Below are 18,485 nucleotides of genomic sequence, written 5' to 3'. Positions count from 1 at the left end.
AAATTGCAACTTGCTCAAATAAATCAGACACTGAGCCTCTAGTTTCTCCGAATTTTGGTTAACAGAACTCTGTGTTGGAAATCACATCCAATACATTTTTCACAATCTGCCCATAATTAGTTTCACTGGGAAAACTGTGAAGAACTATTTTGCTGCTTTTAAATTCATAATTTTGGTTCAAGAGCCCAGAATAAGATGTTTAGACAGAGTGAAAACTATTTTCTAACAAATCAATATTAATTTATCTGACTGTTATGGTCTCAGGAGCCAAAAAGTGTTCTTGTACTGAGCTGACAGGAAAGATTTTATCCTGACCAAATGTTATTCAAATATTTATAAGACTGGATAATTTAGTAAAGAAAATACAGATGGAAGAAGGCAAGGGTATTTTTGTTTTCAGTGATCCTTCCCCATTTACAAATGACAAGACCTATTAAAAAAAAAAAAAAAGTATAGAGTGGTTGGTAATCTGCCCCCAACCGTGAGTGAGCTCCTAGAAGGGCTGGCCATTTAGCAAACTCCAAAACTAACAGAGATATTCACACATTTCAGAAGTTGCCAATGACACTCTCACCATTGAACCTGGGGTGTCATGGTGGTTAAGAACAAAACACTGCACGGTGGAAGGCACAACTTCCCAGTGACACAGCTGAGGGTCAGATGTCTTGGTGGGGCCTCCAACGGTATGAATTAAGACTGGGTAACATGGATGGATGGAAAAAGCAGAAGAATCAACGGAATGCACTGATTGTGCTTTATATTCATCACTTCCTTTAATTCTCTCAACTGTGAGATGTGATCTTGTATGTGTCCATGAACTTTGTGTTGGAATAAAATATACATGCAAAAAAATGCACAAAACATACATGTGTCACTAAATGAATTTTCATAAACTGAACACACCAAGTAGCTTGAACAAGCAACTTAACATTAGCAACATGGGGGAGGCCACTTCATGCTCCCATCCATTCTCTACCCTAACTTCTAAATAGGAATAGTTTGCCTTTTAGTGAACTATTGTAACTATAATCACATAGGATACACTCCTCGGTATCTTCCTCCTTTCTCTCAACATCATCTTTGTAAGATAAATCCACATGGTTGGATTTAGTTGTAAGTCATTCATTCTCGTTGGTGAGTAGTCTCCTCTTGTGTGGATTTATTATAACTTATTTATCCATTCTACCACTGATAGATATCTGGGTGGTTTACCAGATGTCTTGAGTAATCATGAATAATGACTCATTGTGTTTTCATGAATAATGCTGCTAAACATATCCTTGTACTTGTCTTTTGGTAAATGTATGAGTACATTTTGACCAGGCATATTCTTAAAATTGCTTTTTTGTTTGTTTGTTTTGGTTTTCTTTTTGAGACAGGGTCTCACTGTCACCCAAGCTGGAGTGCAGGGACCCAATCATAGCTCACGGTAGCCTTGAACCCCCTGGGCTCAGATGATCCTCCTGCTTCAGCCTCCCGAGTAACTAGGACTACAGGTACATGCCACTATGCCTGGCTAATATTTCTGTAGAGATGGGGTTTCACCATGTTGCCCAGGCTGGTCTTGAACTCCCGGGCTCAAGCGATCTGCCTGCCTCAGCCTCCCAAAGTGCTGGGATTACAGGCATGAGCCACCACTCCTGGCCAGAAGTGCAATTTCTAGGGGATCAGATATGCTTATATTTGATCTTATGTAGATCAAGTCTTCCAAAATGGTTATACCAACTGATGTTACTATCATAAAGAGGTTTTCTTTCCCTTTAAATAATCTTTTTATTTTAGAATGTTAGTATTACAGGAAACTTACAGAGAGAGTACACAGAGTTCCTCCATGCCCTTTATTGTCTTTCCCCTAATGTCAACATCTCACATGACCATGGTACACTTATTGCAATTACTTCTTTTTTTTTTTTTTTTTTTGAGACAGTCTTGCTCTGTCACCCAGGCTGGAGTACAGTAGCATGATCTCAACTCACTACCACCTCCGCATCCTGGATTCAAGCGATTCTCTTGCTTCAGCCTCCCGAGTAGCTGGGATTACAGGCGGGCACCACCACACTCGGGTAATTTTTGTATTTTTAGTAGAGATGGGGTTTTGCCATGTTCACCACGCTGGTCTCGAATTCCCGACCTCAAGTGATCAGCCCGCCTCAGCCTCCCGAAATGCTGGGATTTGGGGCGTGAGCCAGCATGCCCAGCCCATGGTATGCTTATTAAAATGGTATGTTACTATTAAGTAAATGACAGACTGTATTAGGAGTTCACCTTTTTCTGCTTCAGGAGCTAATCCAGGATGTCACCAGAGTGCATTTAGTGTTTCATCTCTATGTTACTGATGAGAGAGAGGGTCCAGATGGGTTCAGGAGCTTGCTGAAGTTCACGAAGCTTAGAGGGGAGGCCACTTTAATTTCCACAAAAACCACAATAACAAACTTTTATCACTGTTTCCTGAGTTATTTTGTGTCCAGGCATGTGTGGTGGCATCCAACAGGTGATCAGCTCTTCTTGAATATCTGGACCCTGGGCACACTCGAATGAAAGGTGAACCACTAAGGTGCTTCCTGTCCTCCAGTCTTCAATTTAGTTGCAGTTCCTTGTGTTGGGAGCAGCCAGAGAAACACGTCACTCACAGTTCTGTGACTTCTCCCTCAGCCTAGGACTGGAAGACAGGCTATGCTCTTTTCCAGTTTGTGACACTTGACCAAGCAGACACTCAGGAAGTCTTTGCTAAATGCGTGAATGCCCAATTTTATTTTTAAATGGTGGCATTGTAAAAACTTTATATTTAAGATGTATGACCGGGTGTGGTGGCTCATGCCTGTAATCCCAGAACTTTGAGAGGCTGAGACGGGTGGATCACTTGAGGTCAGGAGTGCAAGGCCAGCCTGGCCAACAAGGTGAAACCTCCGTCTCTACTAAAAATGGAAAAGTGAGCCGGTCATGGTAGCACATACCTATAATCCCAGCTACTCGGGAGGTTGAGGAGAGAGGATCACTTGAACCTGGGAGAAGGAGATTGCAGTGAGCTGAGATGGCACCACTGCATGCCAGCCTGGGTGACAGAGTGAGACTCCATCTCTAACAACAACAAAAAAAAGATGTATGGTGTGTTAACAGAACCTTCTCCAGCTGTATTGGAGCTGAGGATGATTGACTGGGAGGCACAGGTAATTAAACAGAGGATAGAAGATAATCCTAGCTCTGTCAGATTGCTGTGCCATTTTGGGCAAGCTGCTTAACTTCTCTGAACCTGTTTTCCAGGAACTATGAAATGAGGATACAAATACTGTCCTGGCTCCCTGTGTATACTTGTCAAAGGCTTTGAAAACTATAACACACTATACACATGTTAAGAAGTGTTGGCTTTATGACACTTATTCTTAATAATTCAAAATAAGTCACAAAACGGAGAAAACTACTTATTGTCAGTTCTTTGTTTTTGTTTTTGTTTTGTAGATGGAGTCTGGCTCTGTCATCCAGGCTGGAGTGCAGTGGTGCGATCTTGGCTCACTGCAACCTCCGTCTTCTGGGCTCAAGCAATAATACTGCCTCAGCCTCCCGAGTAGCTGGGATTACAGGCCTGCGCCACCACACCCAGCTAATTTTTGTATTTTTAGTAGTAGAGACGAGGTTTTACCATGTTGGCCAGGATTGTCTCAAACTCCTGACCTCAAGTGATCCACCTACCTCAGCCTACCAAAGTGCTGGGATTATAGGCATGAGTCACCGTGCCCGGCCTGTCAGTTCTTCTAATTCCAGAAGAAAATGCCTACATCTGTAAAATCACTATAGAAACCAACTGAGCAGAAGAACCATTTTGGCGTAGACAAGCCAGAAAGAAAATCATTGATCATCCTATTACTTCTGGAGTGATTAATGGCGAGCCAACCTGTCATGTACAAATATTGTCTATCTGTATTTAACACAATGGAGCTAAGGAGAATGTAATATAAAGCAACACAAGTACCTTACATCACGTCACAATTAGTCTTGATCTTAAAGCCAGACAGAAATTGCCTTGAGGTTATAGACTATTCTTTATAGTACCCAGCAAGGAGCCTGGTGAATAGTTGGCCCTCCGAAAGTGTTTGTTGAATATTTAATTTTCTAGTCTAAATGCATTGGAAACTTTTATCCTCTGATTTTCCTTGAAAATATATTTTGGTGAAAACCTGTATATCAGTTTCCTAGAAGTTCTGGTCTGCAAGAAAAACTTAACCAAATTAGACTGTAACATGTTTTAGATTTTGCCTGGGCAGCAGTGACTATGTAGACAAAATTTTACCAGGGCCAGGCACAGTGGCTCATGCCTGTAACCCCAGCACTTTGGGAGGCTGAGGCGGGTGAATCACTTGAGTCCAGGAGTTTTGAGACCAGCCTGGGCAATATGGCAAAATCTCATCTGTATCAAAAAATACAACAACAATAAAAGTTAGGCAGGCGTGGTGGTGTGCCCCTGTGGTCCCAGCTACTTTGGGAGGGTGAGGTAGGAGAATCACTTGAGCCCAGGAGGCAAAGGTTGCAGTGAGCTGTGATCCTGCCACCACACTTCAGCCTGGGCAATAGGGCGAGACTTTGTCTTAAAAAAAAAAAAGAAAAAAAAAAAAATTACCAGAAACTTTAGGGGACCGAAAGAGAGACTCATAATGAAAAAATGTTTGGAAAACAGGAGTCAGAGTCCTATACCTACATCTGACCTGATCTGATATCATACACAAGAAGGGAGAGCATTTCTCTGAATCATGAACTGATCCCAACTTAGAAACATACTCCCATGTTGGGAAAACACATTGTCTTTCCATTCGATACAGTAAGTTCTTTGAAACCATCTTCTCCCAAAGGTAGTGTTGTCAAAAAATAGCCGCTCACACTTACGTGAACTCTCAGATGGACCGCCGGCAAGAGTACATCAGCAAGTTCGGCAAGTCAATTCCCTCGCCAGTAATAAATAAGGAGCAAAGGGAATGAAGATGGGCATTTTGGCTGGATTCCAAACGCAAAAACCTGCCTATCTACCTTCAAAATGATGCAAGATTGCAGTTTGTTTAATGTTCATCTTATGTGCTTAATTACCGATAGTGCTTGACTAATTATTTCTTGTTTTGTAGACTATTTAAACAGAGAAGGAAAGCAGCGATATACTTGTGTAGACCGAATGAGGATTTGTAACTCATTTTTGTAATCGCATAATTCCCGGAGGGCTTCATTACAAACACGAAAGAAAACAGGATGCTAAAAGCAGGTGACAGTCTAATTTCCACAGGTACGGGTGAAAGCATTAGAGTGAAGCAATGGAAAATAAAATAAAAAATAGCCTTTAGATGTTTCCATCCATGTAAGGTGTTTTCATGTTAATAAGAGAGAAAACTGCAAATACAGCAAGTATCTTCGTTTGGTACTGGCGTCTTTTCTGATGCCTGATTTTATCCAACATCTCTGAAATAAACCACAAAACAGACCCCAGTTTTCTTATTCACAAATGTAAGTGTTTGTCAAGTCACATACGGTGTCGTGAACTCGGATCATGTCTCTGTTTTCACTGTTTTACTTTATCTGCTTTTAACTATAAATTCCTGGTCAGCTAAAGCCATTACACCAGAATTCAAAATGTTTTCAAAAATGTGAGGCTTAAACTAAAGGATAATACCAGAGACCCTAGAGATTCCAGACTGTTAGGATTTACTTCTTCTTCTTCTTCTCTTCTCTTTTTTTTTTTTTTTCAGATGGAGTTTTCGCTTTTGTTGTCCAGGCTGGAGTACAATGGTGTGATCTCGACTCGTGGCAACCTCCGCCTCCCAAGTTCAAGTGATTCTCCTGCCTCAGCCTCCCGAGTAGGTGGAATTACAGGCATGTGCCACCATGCCTGGCTAATTTTGTATTTTTAGTAAAGACACGGTTTCTCCATGTTGGTCAGGCTGGTCTTGAACTCCCGACCTTAGGTGATCCACCTGCCTTGGCCTCCCAAAGTGCTGGGATTACAGGCACGAACCACCGTGCCCCGCCAGGAATTACTTCTAAGCACAAACAATGTTGCCTCTTGGATGGAAATCAGATTTGGCTGTCATGAGGCCAAGGGCCAATTTTTTTTGTTTGTTTTTTTGAGAGTGGACTGTATGTCCATGGTGGTATTAGATGTTTGCAGAAGTGAGAGGAGATCCTGAAAGAGTATGAGCTGTGGATTTTGCCCTTATGGCATGAAGAAACTAATTGGGAATTTGAAATAAGACAATTGAAACAACAGCAAACACCATCTTTGACATCATGTTGTCAACATCAGAGGGGCAACCCTTTATCAGGCTCTTACTGTGTCTCATACTGAGATGCAATCTTTACTTACTCTTACACTGTCACAAAAGCCTGCCTGGCACGCCCAACCAGCCCCTTTTCCAGATGTTGCAACTGAGATCTGTGACCTTGAAGGATGAGCTCCTTGCCCTCAACTTCCTCGATTTTCTTCTCTGCATTTTTCTGCCTTAACAAGTACTTAGAATTATAGAAGTTAATTTGTTTCTGGTAAATTCCTCCTTCCTTCCCTTCCTCCTTTCCCCCTTCCTTCCAGATCTAGGGTGGAGTGTAGTGGCACAATGATAGCTCACTGCAACCTCAAATTCCTGGGCTCAAGCTATCCTCCCTCCTCAGTCTCCCAAATAGCTAAGACTACAGGTGTGCACCACTATGCCTGGCCTTTTTTTTTTTTTTAATTTTTTGTAGAGATAGTATTTTGCTATCTTGCCCAGGCTGGTCTCAAACTCCTGGCCTCAAGGGATTACAGGGATTCTCCTGCCTTAGCCTCTTGAGTTTCTGGGATTACAGGCATAAGCCTGGCCTGGTAAATTTCAAGCAAGCAATTTCACCAACATTGTTGGGGTAAAGCCAGACTACTGGGTGTTGCAGGGAAAGGGTCTATAAAGGAAATTAAGGAATAAAATGGGTAACATTTACAGAATCCTCACATGTACCAAGCAATGTGCTAGGTTCTTCATACATACTATCTCATGATGTCCTCATAGCAACCCTGTAAAATAGGTGTTAATCATAATATAATAATAGTTAACATTTATTAAGTGCTAATGTGCTTCAGAGATTAAACCAAGCTTTTTATATGTGTTATTTCATTTGATACTCCCCCAAACCCTATAAAATAGTTTTGATTACCAATCACCCTCATTTAGCTGAAGAATCAACTGAGGCTTAGAGAGGTCAATTTGTTTCAAAGTTACGATAATTACTTTACTCAATGACAGGGGCAGGAATCGAACCCAGGAGCCTGCCTGCCATGTCCGTACTTCTCAATGTCATGCGAGGCCATCATTCAGCATGGTATTTTTATTTATTGTAACTCAGACAGGCTCAGTCATCTGCCCAAGGCCATGGGGCTAAGGAGTTGTGGCTCGGGATTCCCGTCCACAGTCTGTCCTCCTAAACAGCATACGGCACCGTCCCCGCAAGCAGGCATAGCTACTCAAGAGGCAGGGCAGTGGTATTCAGAACCCCAGTGGACACTTTTTGAGCCAGTACTAGTTACGCTAAAAACTACAAGGAATGCTTTGTCTTAGGGGATCTTCCTCTCTGGTGATGCAAAGAGAAGGGACCTGCTAGAGCCTATAGAAACAAAATCATCTGACCTGTAAAAGTCACAGGAAGGGATTTGCAATTGAACAGACCTGGTTTCCAATCCCCTCTCATCCAGGAGTATCTGTGGGCACTTAAGTCATTTAGCTTTTTGGGCTGTTGGGCTTAGCTAGAAAATGTATATAAAACTACCTACGTTGCTGTGTGGTAGAATGAATCAGACATTATACATCCAAGGATATTTCTAGATTCATTCATCGAATAAATATTAATTGTCTACCATGTGCCAAGCCTTCTTCTAGGCCCTGAAGTACAACAGTGAGCAAAAGAGACAAAAATCTCAGTACTTAGAAACTTACATTCTTCTAGAGAGTGGGAGAATAAACACAAAACTCATGTACATCTATGTCTCTATGTCCATGTCTATGTCTACATCCATGTCTTTATCTATGTGATACAGTAAGCGCCACAAGGAATACAAAGTAGGAAAAGCAAGAGAGGGTGCAAGCGTCAGAGAGGCAGGCTGCCATTTTATAGTGAGTAGTGAGAAACAACTTCACTGAGAAAGTGTCAGATGAGCAGAGCCCTTTGGGGAAGAACAGCTCATGGTGCTATATGGGAAGAATACTCCAGGTAGAAGGAACACCAAAGGCAAAGCGTCTGAGACAGGAGCACACCTGGCATGTCGGAGGAACGGCTGAGGAAGAACAAGAGAAGAGGACAGTAGGTGGAGACAGGTCACAGGGAGGAGGCAGGCGGGTCACAGGGAGGCGGCAGGCAGGGCATACAGAGGGCTTGGTGTCCTACTGTGAAGATTTTGCTTTCTAATCAGCCTGAAATGGGATATAAAGTCTCAGATGGATGAAATAGGACTAACTTTTGTGGTTTCCTCCCTCATCAGACTAAATTAAGAGATGAAGGAATTGTCAAAATACAAAACCTTCTTCCTTCTTGATCTGAACCCAATGACCTGGGAGGGCTTGTAAAGAAAAGAATTTGTTTCTAGAAGAGGTATTTAAATGTCCTGGGGCTCTTCGAACCAGCAGAAATAGGAACCAGTTAAGTTAACAGGCAAAGTAATAAGACTGTACAGAGGAAACACATTTTCATACTTTATGCCTTAATTTTAAGTAGAGTTACAAGATTTCCTGTAGGAATTCAGAGTGTTATCTTATTTTATGCCCCAAACTAGAAAGAGCATTCCACTGGGTTTGCCAAGCTGTTAAGATGAAAATATCTGTTTGAGCACAGCATAATAGATGAGGTGTTTAAGGCATTTTCCTTTAGATTTTTGGTTAATCTTCTTTTAGTTAATTTTCTGAGATAAAATCCAGTTATAAATAACCTGAGGGTACCCTAACTGGGCTGTTCTGAGAATGGCAAATCTTTAATAGCCAGAACTTCTGCCTTTTAGAGATCTCTAGAGAAAGCAGTACTTTGAAAATTATCCAAAGCAAAATAAGTCGAAAGCATTAACAAATTAAAGAGAGTGGGAGAGAAAAGAAAGGGGCGAATGAGAAACTTCTTTGACATTCACAAGACAGCAGATCTTACCCTTGAAACTCGTTAAAAAAAAAAAAAAAGAAGAAGAAGAGTCAAGCGTTCACATCCTATTTGTTGATTACAACAGAGAACTGGTGAGTTTCCGTCATAACAGAGTCTCGGAAAATTCATCCTTTTTTACAAAAGGAAAGGAGAGAAAAATCCAGACAAAACGCTCAAAGTGCAGAAGAAAGGGCATGGCCATAAGCAGCCATCACTTAGATTGAAGTACAATGGGTACAATCTTAAATAAGAAGTTTTAGAACTGCTTTTGAAGATAGCTGGTGGAAGAATTTAAAAAAAGAAAGGAAAAAAACCTTAAGTGTTTTCCGTTGTTAAAATGTAAAGCAAAATTTATAAAAGGATTATAAGGCAGCGTACGTAAGGAAGTCATGTAAACTGGTTGAAATATGGAGACTTCCTCAGCACAAAAAGAGCAGGTTGGCTGCCATCCATCTGCAGTGTATACAGTACTATGGAGCCTGTTTATAAAAATAAGAGAGGGTGGGAGACTTAAAGTGGGTAGAAGTCAAAACAAAACAAATCTGTAGGACTAGATAAGGGAGCGTGATTATTCCCAGGTACTCACAGGCTAAACGGAATCAGGAGAAAGAATTAGAACAAGTTTCTACTAAGCAATAAAAGGGTGGGAGAAACATTCTTTTAAAAAACGAATGAGATGCCCTAGAAACCTGTAAGTCAATAACCCCGTCACCAATTGTAGGATTATCCAGGACATGCAGAGACTACACTGACAGGCCAGTTGAAAGGGTAGACAGAGTTGTAATCGAGCAGGAAATTGCCACTGTGGCTTAGAAAAACCAAGTCTTGTTTATGGGTTTGCCTCCATCTGTCTAAGCTTCTATAAAAGGCAGCTGGTGAAATGTACCGGGATTCTGATGATACTCACCTTGAGATAAGGGATATGAAGAGTTGGGAAGAGAGGCAAAGTGAATTCCATATAGCCAAGAAGAGAGAGAAGGAAAAACAGATTAAATAGCAATCAAAACACTGTCCCCCACTTAATGAAGAACCTGTCCAACTGATTTGCTATTTTTTTGGTCATTCTAGCCAGGCAGATCAGACACTTGAGACTTACAGAAATATTAATTTGGACTAGACACTGGAAATGTCTTACATACTGGGAGAATCATAAAGGTAGAGAAGGCTTACAAAGCAAGATGGCTGCCACTGAGATGGGCACACTAAGGTTTTTAACAGTAATCTATTACTTGATTTATGAGGAGTGGTAGAACCCTAAAGAAGCAGTGAATATCCAACACTGAAATTTGACTTGGCTCTACCTCAGAAAGGTTTCAGCGGCTTCGTCTCATGCAAGCTTGCAACATTCCTGAATTCAAACCCATAAAGTAGAGAGTCAGCCCGAGACCCTCTTCAGAATCCACCGAGTCTGCTGGGCAGGAAGAGCTAGGGCTTGTTGAGCCGTCTTATTGCAAATGAAATAGTAACTTTCTCAGAAGCATAGGATATTGAAAGATTCCTTTAAGAGGCCATGTCCTCAAAGGCATGTATGCAATGTGAAGTCATGGGGGCAGGCCTTCCTGGTTCAAATCTATGTTTTTACAGCGTTGTGTCTCTTTGCTTGAAGGGGAGCTCTTGCGCCTGTTTAAGGGATCATTTACCACCTCCTGTAGGAAAGTCTAGTGGAAATCACTTCTAGTGTTGAGTCTCGGCCAAATATACTCCTATGTAGAAGGCCTGTGTAGGAGGTTATGCTTGGAACAGTTGGGTAGATATTCTGGCATCCTGTGATGGCCTTACTAAGTCATGACAGTCAGCCAAAAAAAAAAAAAAAAAAAAAAAGGAAAAATCTTCTGGTCACAGACACAGTTGAAGTTGTTTCCATTTTTCTCCACTACCCATTGCCAATATGTCTTTAAGTCATTTGCCATCAGAATCTGTAGTGGAGACCATCCAGACATCTTTTGCCATGAATAACATCAAGTTCTTCCTATATACCGGGCGCTGCAGTGAGCCCTGGCCAGGCACCACATCAGACTCAGACAAGTTCATAATTTTCTGAAATCGACCCAGTTGGAGGTAGCAGAACCAGGACTGTATTCCAGGGGAGCGGGACTTGACAGCTTTAGCAACTGCGTCTGCTTTCCCTCTGCTCCTAGCCTCTCATTCACCCAAGACCATGCCTGTTCAGGTTGCAGCTCTCTATTCAAGTCCCCATCCCAGGGCCTCCTTTCCTGGCAGCTCAAGTAGAAGCCCTTTTTTTTTTTTTTTTTTTTTTTTTTGAGACACAGTCTCACTCTGTCACCCATGCTGGACTGCAGTGGCGCCATTTTGGCTCACTGCAACCTTTACCTCCTGGGTTCAAGCAATTCTGCTGCCTCATTCTCCCAAGTAGCTGGGATTACAGATATGTGCCACCATGCCCAGCTATTTTTTTTTTTTTTTTTGTAATTTTAGTAGAGATGGGGTTGGTCAGGCTGGTCTCGAACTCCTGACCTCGTGATCCGTCTGCCCCAGCCTCCCAAAGTGTTGGGATTACAAGCGTGAGCCTCCACGCTCAGCCAGAAGCTCTTTCTTTAACTTGATTACTGTGGGTAGTTACACCTTTTCTACTGCCACTAGAATGGAATCTTCAGAGAGACTAGGACCTTCCCTGTGATTGCTCCTCACTATACTCCCAGAGACTAAACATGTGGCCTGGCAAAAAACATAGCCTTCCAGGTATCTTATTTTATTTTATAGTTTCATTTACTTTTTGAGGCAGGGTCTCACTCTGTTGCCCAGGCTGGAGTACAGCGGTATAATAATAGGCCACTGCAGCCTTGAACTTCCAGCCTCAAGCAATCATCCTTCCTCAGTCTCACAAGTAGCTGGGACGACAGGCATACACCATCATGCCCAGCTGAGTTTTATAAAATATTGTATAGAGATAAGGTGTCACTATGGTGCCCAGGCTAGCCTCCAACTCCTAGCCTCAAGTAATCCTCCCATCTCAGCCTCTCAAAGCGCTGGGATTACAAGGTATGAGCCACTGTGCCCGGCCCTCCAAGTATTTAAAATGAATGGATATCTCGCAAAGACTAAGCTGTAAATGGCTGAACAACTTACATTCTTACCACATCTGCTAGATGGTAAATATTTGTGCTACTATTTAAAATTAAAAAAAAAATCAGTGTAAGGAGATAGTCAACTTGAAGGGTGATGACCAGAACTCTGATAATAGAAGCCAGTCCCTTCTTAATTCCAATTAGGAGCTACAGGTTGGTAATTAGCGACATTCAAACCTCTACCTAAAACAGATTTTTAAACCTTTTTAATCAAAGCATAATTACATGCAGAAAAGCACATACATAATAAGTGCACATCTCAGATTTTTCACAAACTGAATACACACATGGAACCAAGACCCAGATGGAGGAAGAAAAAAGGACCAGCATTTAAAGAAGGCCTCTGGGCCGGGTGTGGTGGCTTACGCCTGTAATCTTAGCACTTCAGGAAGCCAAGGCAGGAGGATTGCTTGAAGCCAGGAGCTCCAGATCAGCCTGGGCAACATAGCAAGACCTCATCTTTACACAAATTAGCCAGGCATGGTGGTCCCGCGGTTCCAGCTACAAAGGAGGTTGACATGGGAGGACTGCTGAAGCCCCAGAGGTCAAGCCTGCACTGAGCTGAGATCACACCACCACACTCTAGCCTGAGCAAGAGAGACTATCTCAAAAAAATAAAAATAAATAAAAGGGGCTTCTGCATGTGAGGTAAGTGTTGATGCTTCAATAACTACCAAGATGGCAGCTTTGAAAGGCAAAGAAAGAGAAACGCAGAGAGTGGCTGGGGACGGTGCCTGTCTATGGTTTTGAGCAAGCAAATGTGGGATAAGCAAAAGGACGAGAAAGACAATGAGCATTCACTGAATTTCTACCTTGTGCCCTAGGGTATTTTAGTTAATTATTTTTAAAACAAAGAAATTGAGGCTTAGAGTGATTAATGCACTTGTTCAAGGCCACAGATGCCAGGGTCTGTGTGACACCACAGCCCCTTTATCCCCCAGTGTAACTCACTGTCTCATCTCTCAGCCTGGCATTTCCTTCCTTTAACTCCCTTCTTTAAAACAAGATGGCTATTTTCGTAATAATGATGTTAGCAATAGCTTTAATTTTAACATTGTTGAGTCCTCAGTCTGCAACAGGCATTTTCCATACATTATTTCCTTATGCCCATTTTCTTATGAGAAAACTGACACTTGGAGAAATTAAATAAACTTTTCTGAGCTCTCATAGAGATGTCAGTAACAGCAGAGCTAGGATTTGAACCCAGGCAGCCTAATTTTATGGGTCACACTATTAGACACTGTCTCTGAACACGCCTGCAATTATAACCAGAATTCCTTTATAATTTCCTTCCTCTCATTCCTCATTAGTAGTGGAAATAGAACATCTTACATACTTCAAACATTGGTTAGAAGGGTTGACAGAAATTTTGTGCCCAAGACTACAGATTTCTCTCCAGCTGGCCCTTGTCAAGTGACCTCTGAGAGAGTCTGTAAGGCCACAGCCAGGCTCTCCCTAGGGCATGACTGGAAGAAAACAGGTGGAGGGGCCAGAAAGGAGTGGCCCGCGGTAGGGCCTGGGGGCTCACACCTATAATCCCAGCACTTTGGGAGGCCGAGGTGGGCGAATCACTTTAGACCAGGAGTTTGAGACCAGCCTGGCCAACATGGTGAAACTCCCTCTCTACTAAAAAAGATACAAAAAAGTAGCTGGGCATGGTGGCGCCTGCCTGTAGTCCCAGCTGCTTGGAAGGCTGAGGCAGGAGAATTGCTTGAACCCAGAAGGCGGAGGTTACGGTGAGCTGAGATTACGCCACTGCACTCCAGCCTGAGCAACCGGGTAATAGCCATTTCTCTAGAGCCTGTCACCTGGTGCCTTTCCTAGTAAGCCTCAATTTAGGGTTTAGATTGTCACCACAGCTCCAGAGTCATCCAAGGGTGAACTGGCTCCTTAGAGATCTTGTCACCTGTGGCTTACAGGACTCATTTCTGACCACCCAGGTACAGAAGCATTGGAAACTGTGTTGGACACAGGCTTCATCAAAGCTGTGCCAACCATTCACTTGTCCCCCTGGTGCTTTGCAAACATCATTACAGGCTTTAATCCAGGCATCAAGGCTCAAGTTCACCCAATCCCTCCTCCTGCCACTGTGACATGTTTATTCAGCAAGTTCAGCAGTGCATACAGGTTATAAGAATAAAGACAAAGCCATGAGGGGGGAAATCCCCTCTCTTCCTGTCTTAGGACAGCAGCAGGAGCTTTTACCCCTTATTGCCTCATTTAAAAAAACAAAAAAAAACCTTTAAGGAATGTTGGGAATTACTATATTCAATGGAGAATGCCATTTGTTATAGGGGATAATTAAAAAAATTATTTTACCTCAAGAAATTAATTTCCCCAGAAGAATTAATCATAAGCAAAAGTCTATGGGACTCTGGCTATTGGGACACTTAAGACTGGAGGTTGTGTTAAGCCAGAATCAGGCAGACAGCTTCAGATTTAAAAGAACTGATTATCAAGCCTGTAATCCCAGCACTTTGGGAGGCTGAGACGGGCGGATGACGAGGTCAGGAGATCAAGACCATCCTGGCTAATACAGTGAAACCCCGTCTCTACTAAAAAATACAAAAAATTAGCCAGGCGCGGTGATGGGCACCTGTAGTCCCAGCTACTTGAGAGGCTGAGGCAGGAGAATGGCGTAAACCCAGGAGGCAGAGCTTGCAGTGAGCTGAGATCCCACCACTGCACTCCAGCCTGGGCGACAGTCCGAGATCCGTCTCAAAAAAAAAAAAAAAGAACTGATTAGATTAGACTGGGCATGGTGGCTCATGCCTATAATCCTAGCACTTTGGGAAGCCGAGGTGGGTGGAATGCCTGAGCTCAGGAGTTCGAGACCACCCTGGGCAACATGGTAAAACTCCATCTCCATTAAAACACAAAATTTTAGCTGGCTGTGGTGGCGGGCGCCTGCAATCCCAGCTATGTGGGAGACTGAGGCAGGAGAATTGCTTGACCTTGGGAAGCGGAGGTTGCCATGAGCCAAGATCATGCCACTGCACTCCAGCCTGGGTGACAGAGTTAGACTCCGTCTCCAAGAAAGAAGAAAAAAGAACTGATTACATTGGTAGGGGAGAGAAGAGAGACAAGGGGAGAAGGGGAAGAAGAATTAGATATATAAAAGATCAGTGAGAGTTTTTTCTTTCTTTTTTTAAAATCTGATACAGAAAAATGAGCTCTGAATCTTGAATCAAGACATTGTATTGATTCTGGTTATCCCCATGATGGCAGGTCATTCAAGCTTAGACCTTAGTCTTCCCATCTACAAAATGGGAAGGTCAGGGGAGATGTCCTTTAATGGACCTGGTGATTCTAAAGTTTGAAAAGCTTATGATTCTTAGAATGAAAAGATATAATGTGTGTCTATGCATTTATTTAGTCAAAGAAATTGGGTCACTGCCATTAGGCAAAATAGAAACCAGAGTCCTGGATGTGTATTAAGAGAATCTTGAGGAAGCAGATTACCTGCCATCCAGGGTCTTAGGTTTTGGAGATGGAAAGGAATTTCCCCCTTCCTGTTTCAGGACTGAGTCATGCCCTGTCAGAGCACTTAGGCCTGGCCTTATACCTGGACAGGTGACAGACAGATACTTTGATCAATGATTTGTAGTTGACGTAAGAAGTCCCCTTGAGGACTGGGAAGACAGATCAGTGGAGAGACTTTGATCTGTGTCATCAGCTTTCAAAACCTTTAAACCCACATAAACACAGACTCCCAAGGCAGTGATGTAAATGACAAATCCCATGTTCTCCAAATGCACTGGCCCCTCAGTTACTTGGAAAAAAGAGTCCACGCGTAAAAGGGAGATAAACACACACACACACAGTTACTCCAAAGCAAATGCTGAGTGTTTTCTCTGCTGGCTTTTGGCTCTGCTAAGAGGCTATCTGGGGGCAAGACTTATTGTTGTTTAGAAACTAGAAATCTACAACTCAGCAGTGCTTGCTCATCTAAACCAGAGTGGGCGATGCACTGTAAGTAGGCCACCACTCCCCGCGTCCACAAAAATACCGCAGATTCAGTAATCTATCATGACACCCTTTCCCAACGAGCCCATGCGCGGTGCCAAAATCCTTTTCAACACAGCACTTCAATCGGCTGCTTCAATTGACCAGACTTGGGTCATGCAATGAATCCTATTTTACATCCTTCATCTACACTGTTACCGGATGAGCTGGGAGGGAGGGCTGTGCGCACTTCTTGTGTATCAACTTGTGTTGGTGACTGTAGTCCAGGCAATTGCCAGATAAGAATATAATCCATGAAAAACCATTTTGAGTCGGAAAGACAGGCTGCAGTCTGGATGCTTGCGAAAACAGGCACTTTCTGACTGAAGATTATCGCAACTAACTCTCGGGCTTTCCTGGATCCCCTTCTAACCCCTGAGTGTTTCATTCCTAGCAGGGTGACAGGGTAGAGATCTGCTTCAGGAAGGCTTGGACCCCACCCACCATAGAGTTCACGGAACACTAATAAGACAGCTGATGGTTGACTAAAACGTATATACAATTTTAATTACATATACTAGTGCATTTAAAATTACATTCTAAACTAATGTAATCAAAACTAATGTAAATAAACATACAGTGGTTATCTCTGAATGATAGAATTATGGCTCATTTTTATTTTCTTCCCTTAAAACTTTGGTTTTTCTGACTTTTTACAGATCACATGCATGTGTGTGTGTGACCCAATTTCTTTGACTAAATAAATCTATAGACACACATTACATCTTTTCATTCTAAGAATCATCAGTTTTTCAAACTTTAATATCACAAGTTCCATTAAAGGACATCTCCCCTGGCCTTCCCATTTTGTAGATGGGAAGATTAAGGTCCAAGCTTGTGTGTGTGTGTGTGTGTGTGTGTACATGGGTGTGTCTGCGAGTGTTTCCATGCAGGTGTGTTTTAATGGAAAAAGTGGGTGGGGAGTGGGGGAAAGTGCAAATTTCTAAGGGATGCAAAGACATATTAAAAATCCATGAGAGAATCAGATAGCATAAGGACTAGAAGAGCTACAGGTCTTTCCTCTCCTGGCAGAGCGATTCCTAATGGTCACTATTTGAGGGTTAGGGGCATATGAATTTTAGACCTATGTAGTGAGCCAGAGCCTATGAATGGCTCGTCAGCATTGGTTCCAACCTTCCCTTCTCCTCTTCAATCTCAGAGTGACTCTTGCTAAACTGATACACAGAAAGTAACAGAATTTGTCTAATTATACAGAATGAGTGAAAATCTTTCTATGTTCCTATAGCTATTGGCTCAGTCACCTGACTTAATGGTCCTAGAATTCATTTTTTATAACTTTATTAATGTGAAATTCTCATACCATATGATTTAACCATTGTAACCATACAGTTTGATGACTGTTAGTAAATTTATCCAGTTGTGTAGCCATCACCACAATCTTGTCCTAGAACATTTTCTTCACTCCCCAAAATTGCCCCACCCTTTCCAGGCAATCCCTTCCACTCACTCCCAGCCCTAGGCAACCATCATTCTGCTTGCTGTCCATAGAGTTTCATCTTTTCTAGAAATTTCATATAAATGTTATCATACACTATGTGGTCTTTTATGACTGGCTTCGTTCACTTAGCGTAATGTTTTTGAAGTTCATCTATGTTATTAAATGTATCCAGAGTTAGTTCATTTTCATTGCTGAGTAGTAATTCCATTGTGTGGAAAGACTACATTTGTTTCTCCATTCCCCAGCTGATGGACATTTGGGCATTTCCAGTGTTTGCTTATCATGGATGATGCTGCTATGAACATTCATGAACAAGCCTCTGCATGAGCATTTTTTTTCTTTCCAGAAGGTTCTTAGGAATGGAATTGCCGAGTCATGTATGTGTGTGTTTAACTTTTTAAGGCACTGGACAACTGTTTCCAAAGTCATTGCACCGTTTTACATTCCCAACAGCAGTAAATGAGAGTTCTAGTTCTTCCATATCTTTGCAACTCTTAGGATAATGAATCTTTTTGGTTAGAGCTAAGCTAGTAGGCATGTCATGGCCTGGGGCTAGAATTCATTTTACAGTGGCAGTGATGAGGTCAGAAAAGGCCTCAGATTGGCAGTGTAAAAATTAGTTCCACAATTTACAGCTCACAGCTCACCAACTGTAGGACTTTAAGAAATTCATTTAATTAGCCGGGTGTGGTGGCAGGCACCTGTAATCCCAGCTACTCGGGAGGCTGAGGCGGGAGAATCTCTTGAATCTGGGAGGTGGAGGTTGCAGTGAGCCAAGATTGCGCCACAGCACTCCAGCCTGGGTGACAGAGCGAGAC

At 42.4% G+C, this 18,485-nt stretch overlaps 1 protein-coding gene and 1 pseudogene across 1 annotated transcript in view; both read right to left on the bottom strand.

The window, feature by feature from the left end:
* LOC105491228 (WW domain containing oxidoreductase) overlaps positions 1–18,485 on the bottom strand; it is a 1,122,875-nt gene that overhangs the window by 323,620 nt on the left and 780,770 nt on the right. The gene's annotated exons all lie outside the window — the stretch shown is intronic.
* LOC105475247 (small ribosomal subunit protein uS3-like) overlaps positions 1,899–18,485 on the bottom strand; it is a 67,667-nt pseudogene continuing 51,080 nt past the window's right edge.

Source organism: Macaca nemestrina, chromosome 18 (genome assembly GCF_043159975.1).
Source record: "Macaca nemestrina isolate mMacNem1 chromosome 18, mMacNem.hap1, whole genome shotgun sequence".
NCBI classification, from domain to species: domain Eukaryota; kingdom Metazoa; phylum Chordata; class Mammalia; order Primates; family Cercopithecidae; genus Macaca; species Macaca nemestrina.
The sequence above is the reverse complement of the archived record's forward strand: the minus strand, read 5'-3'. Positions and strand labels throughout refer to the sequence as shown.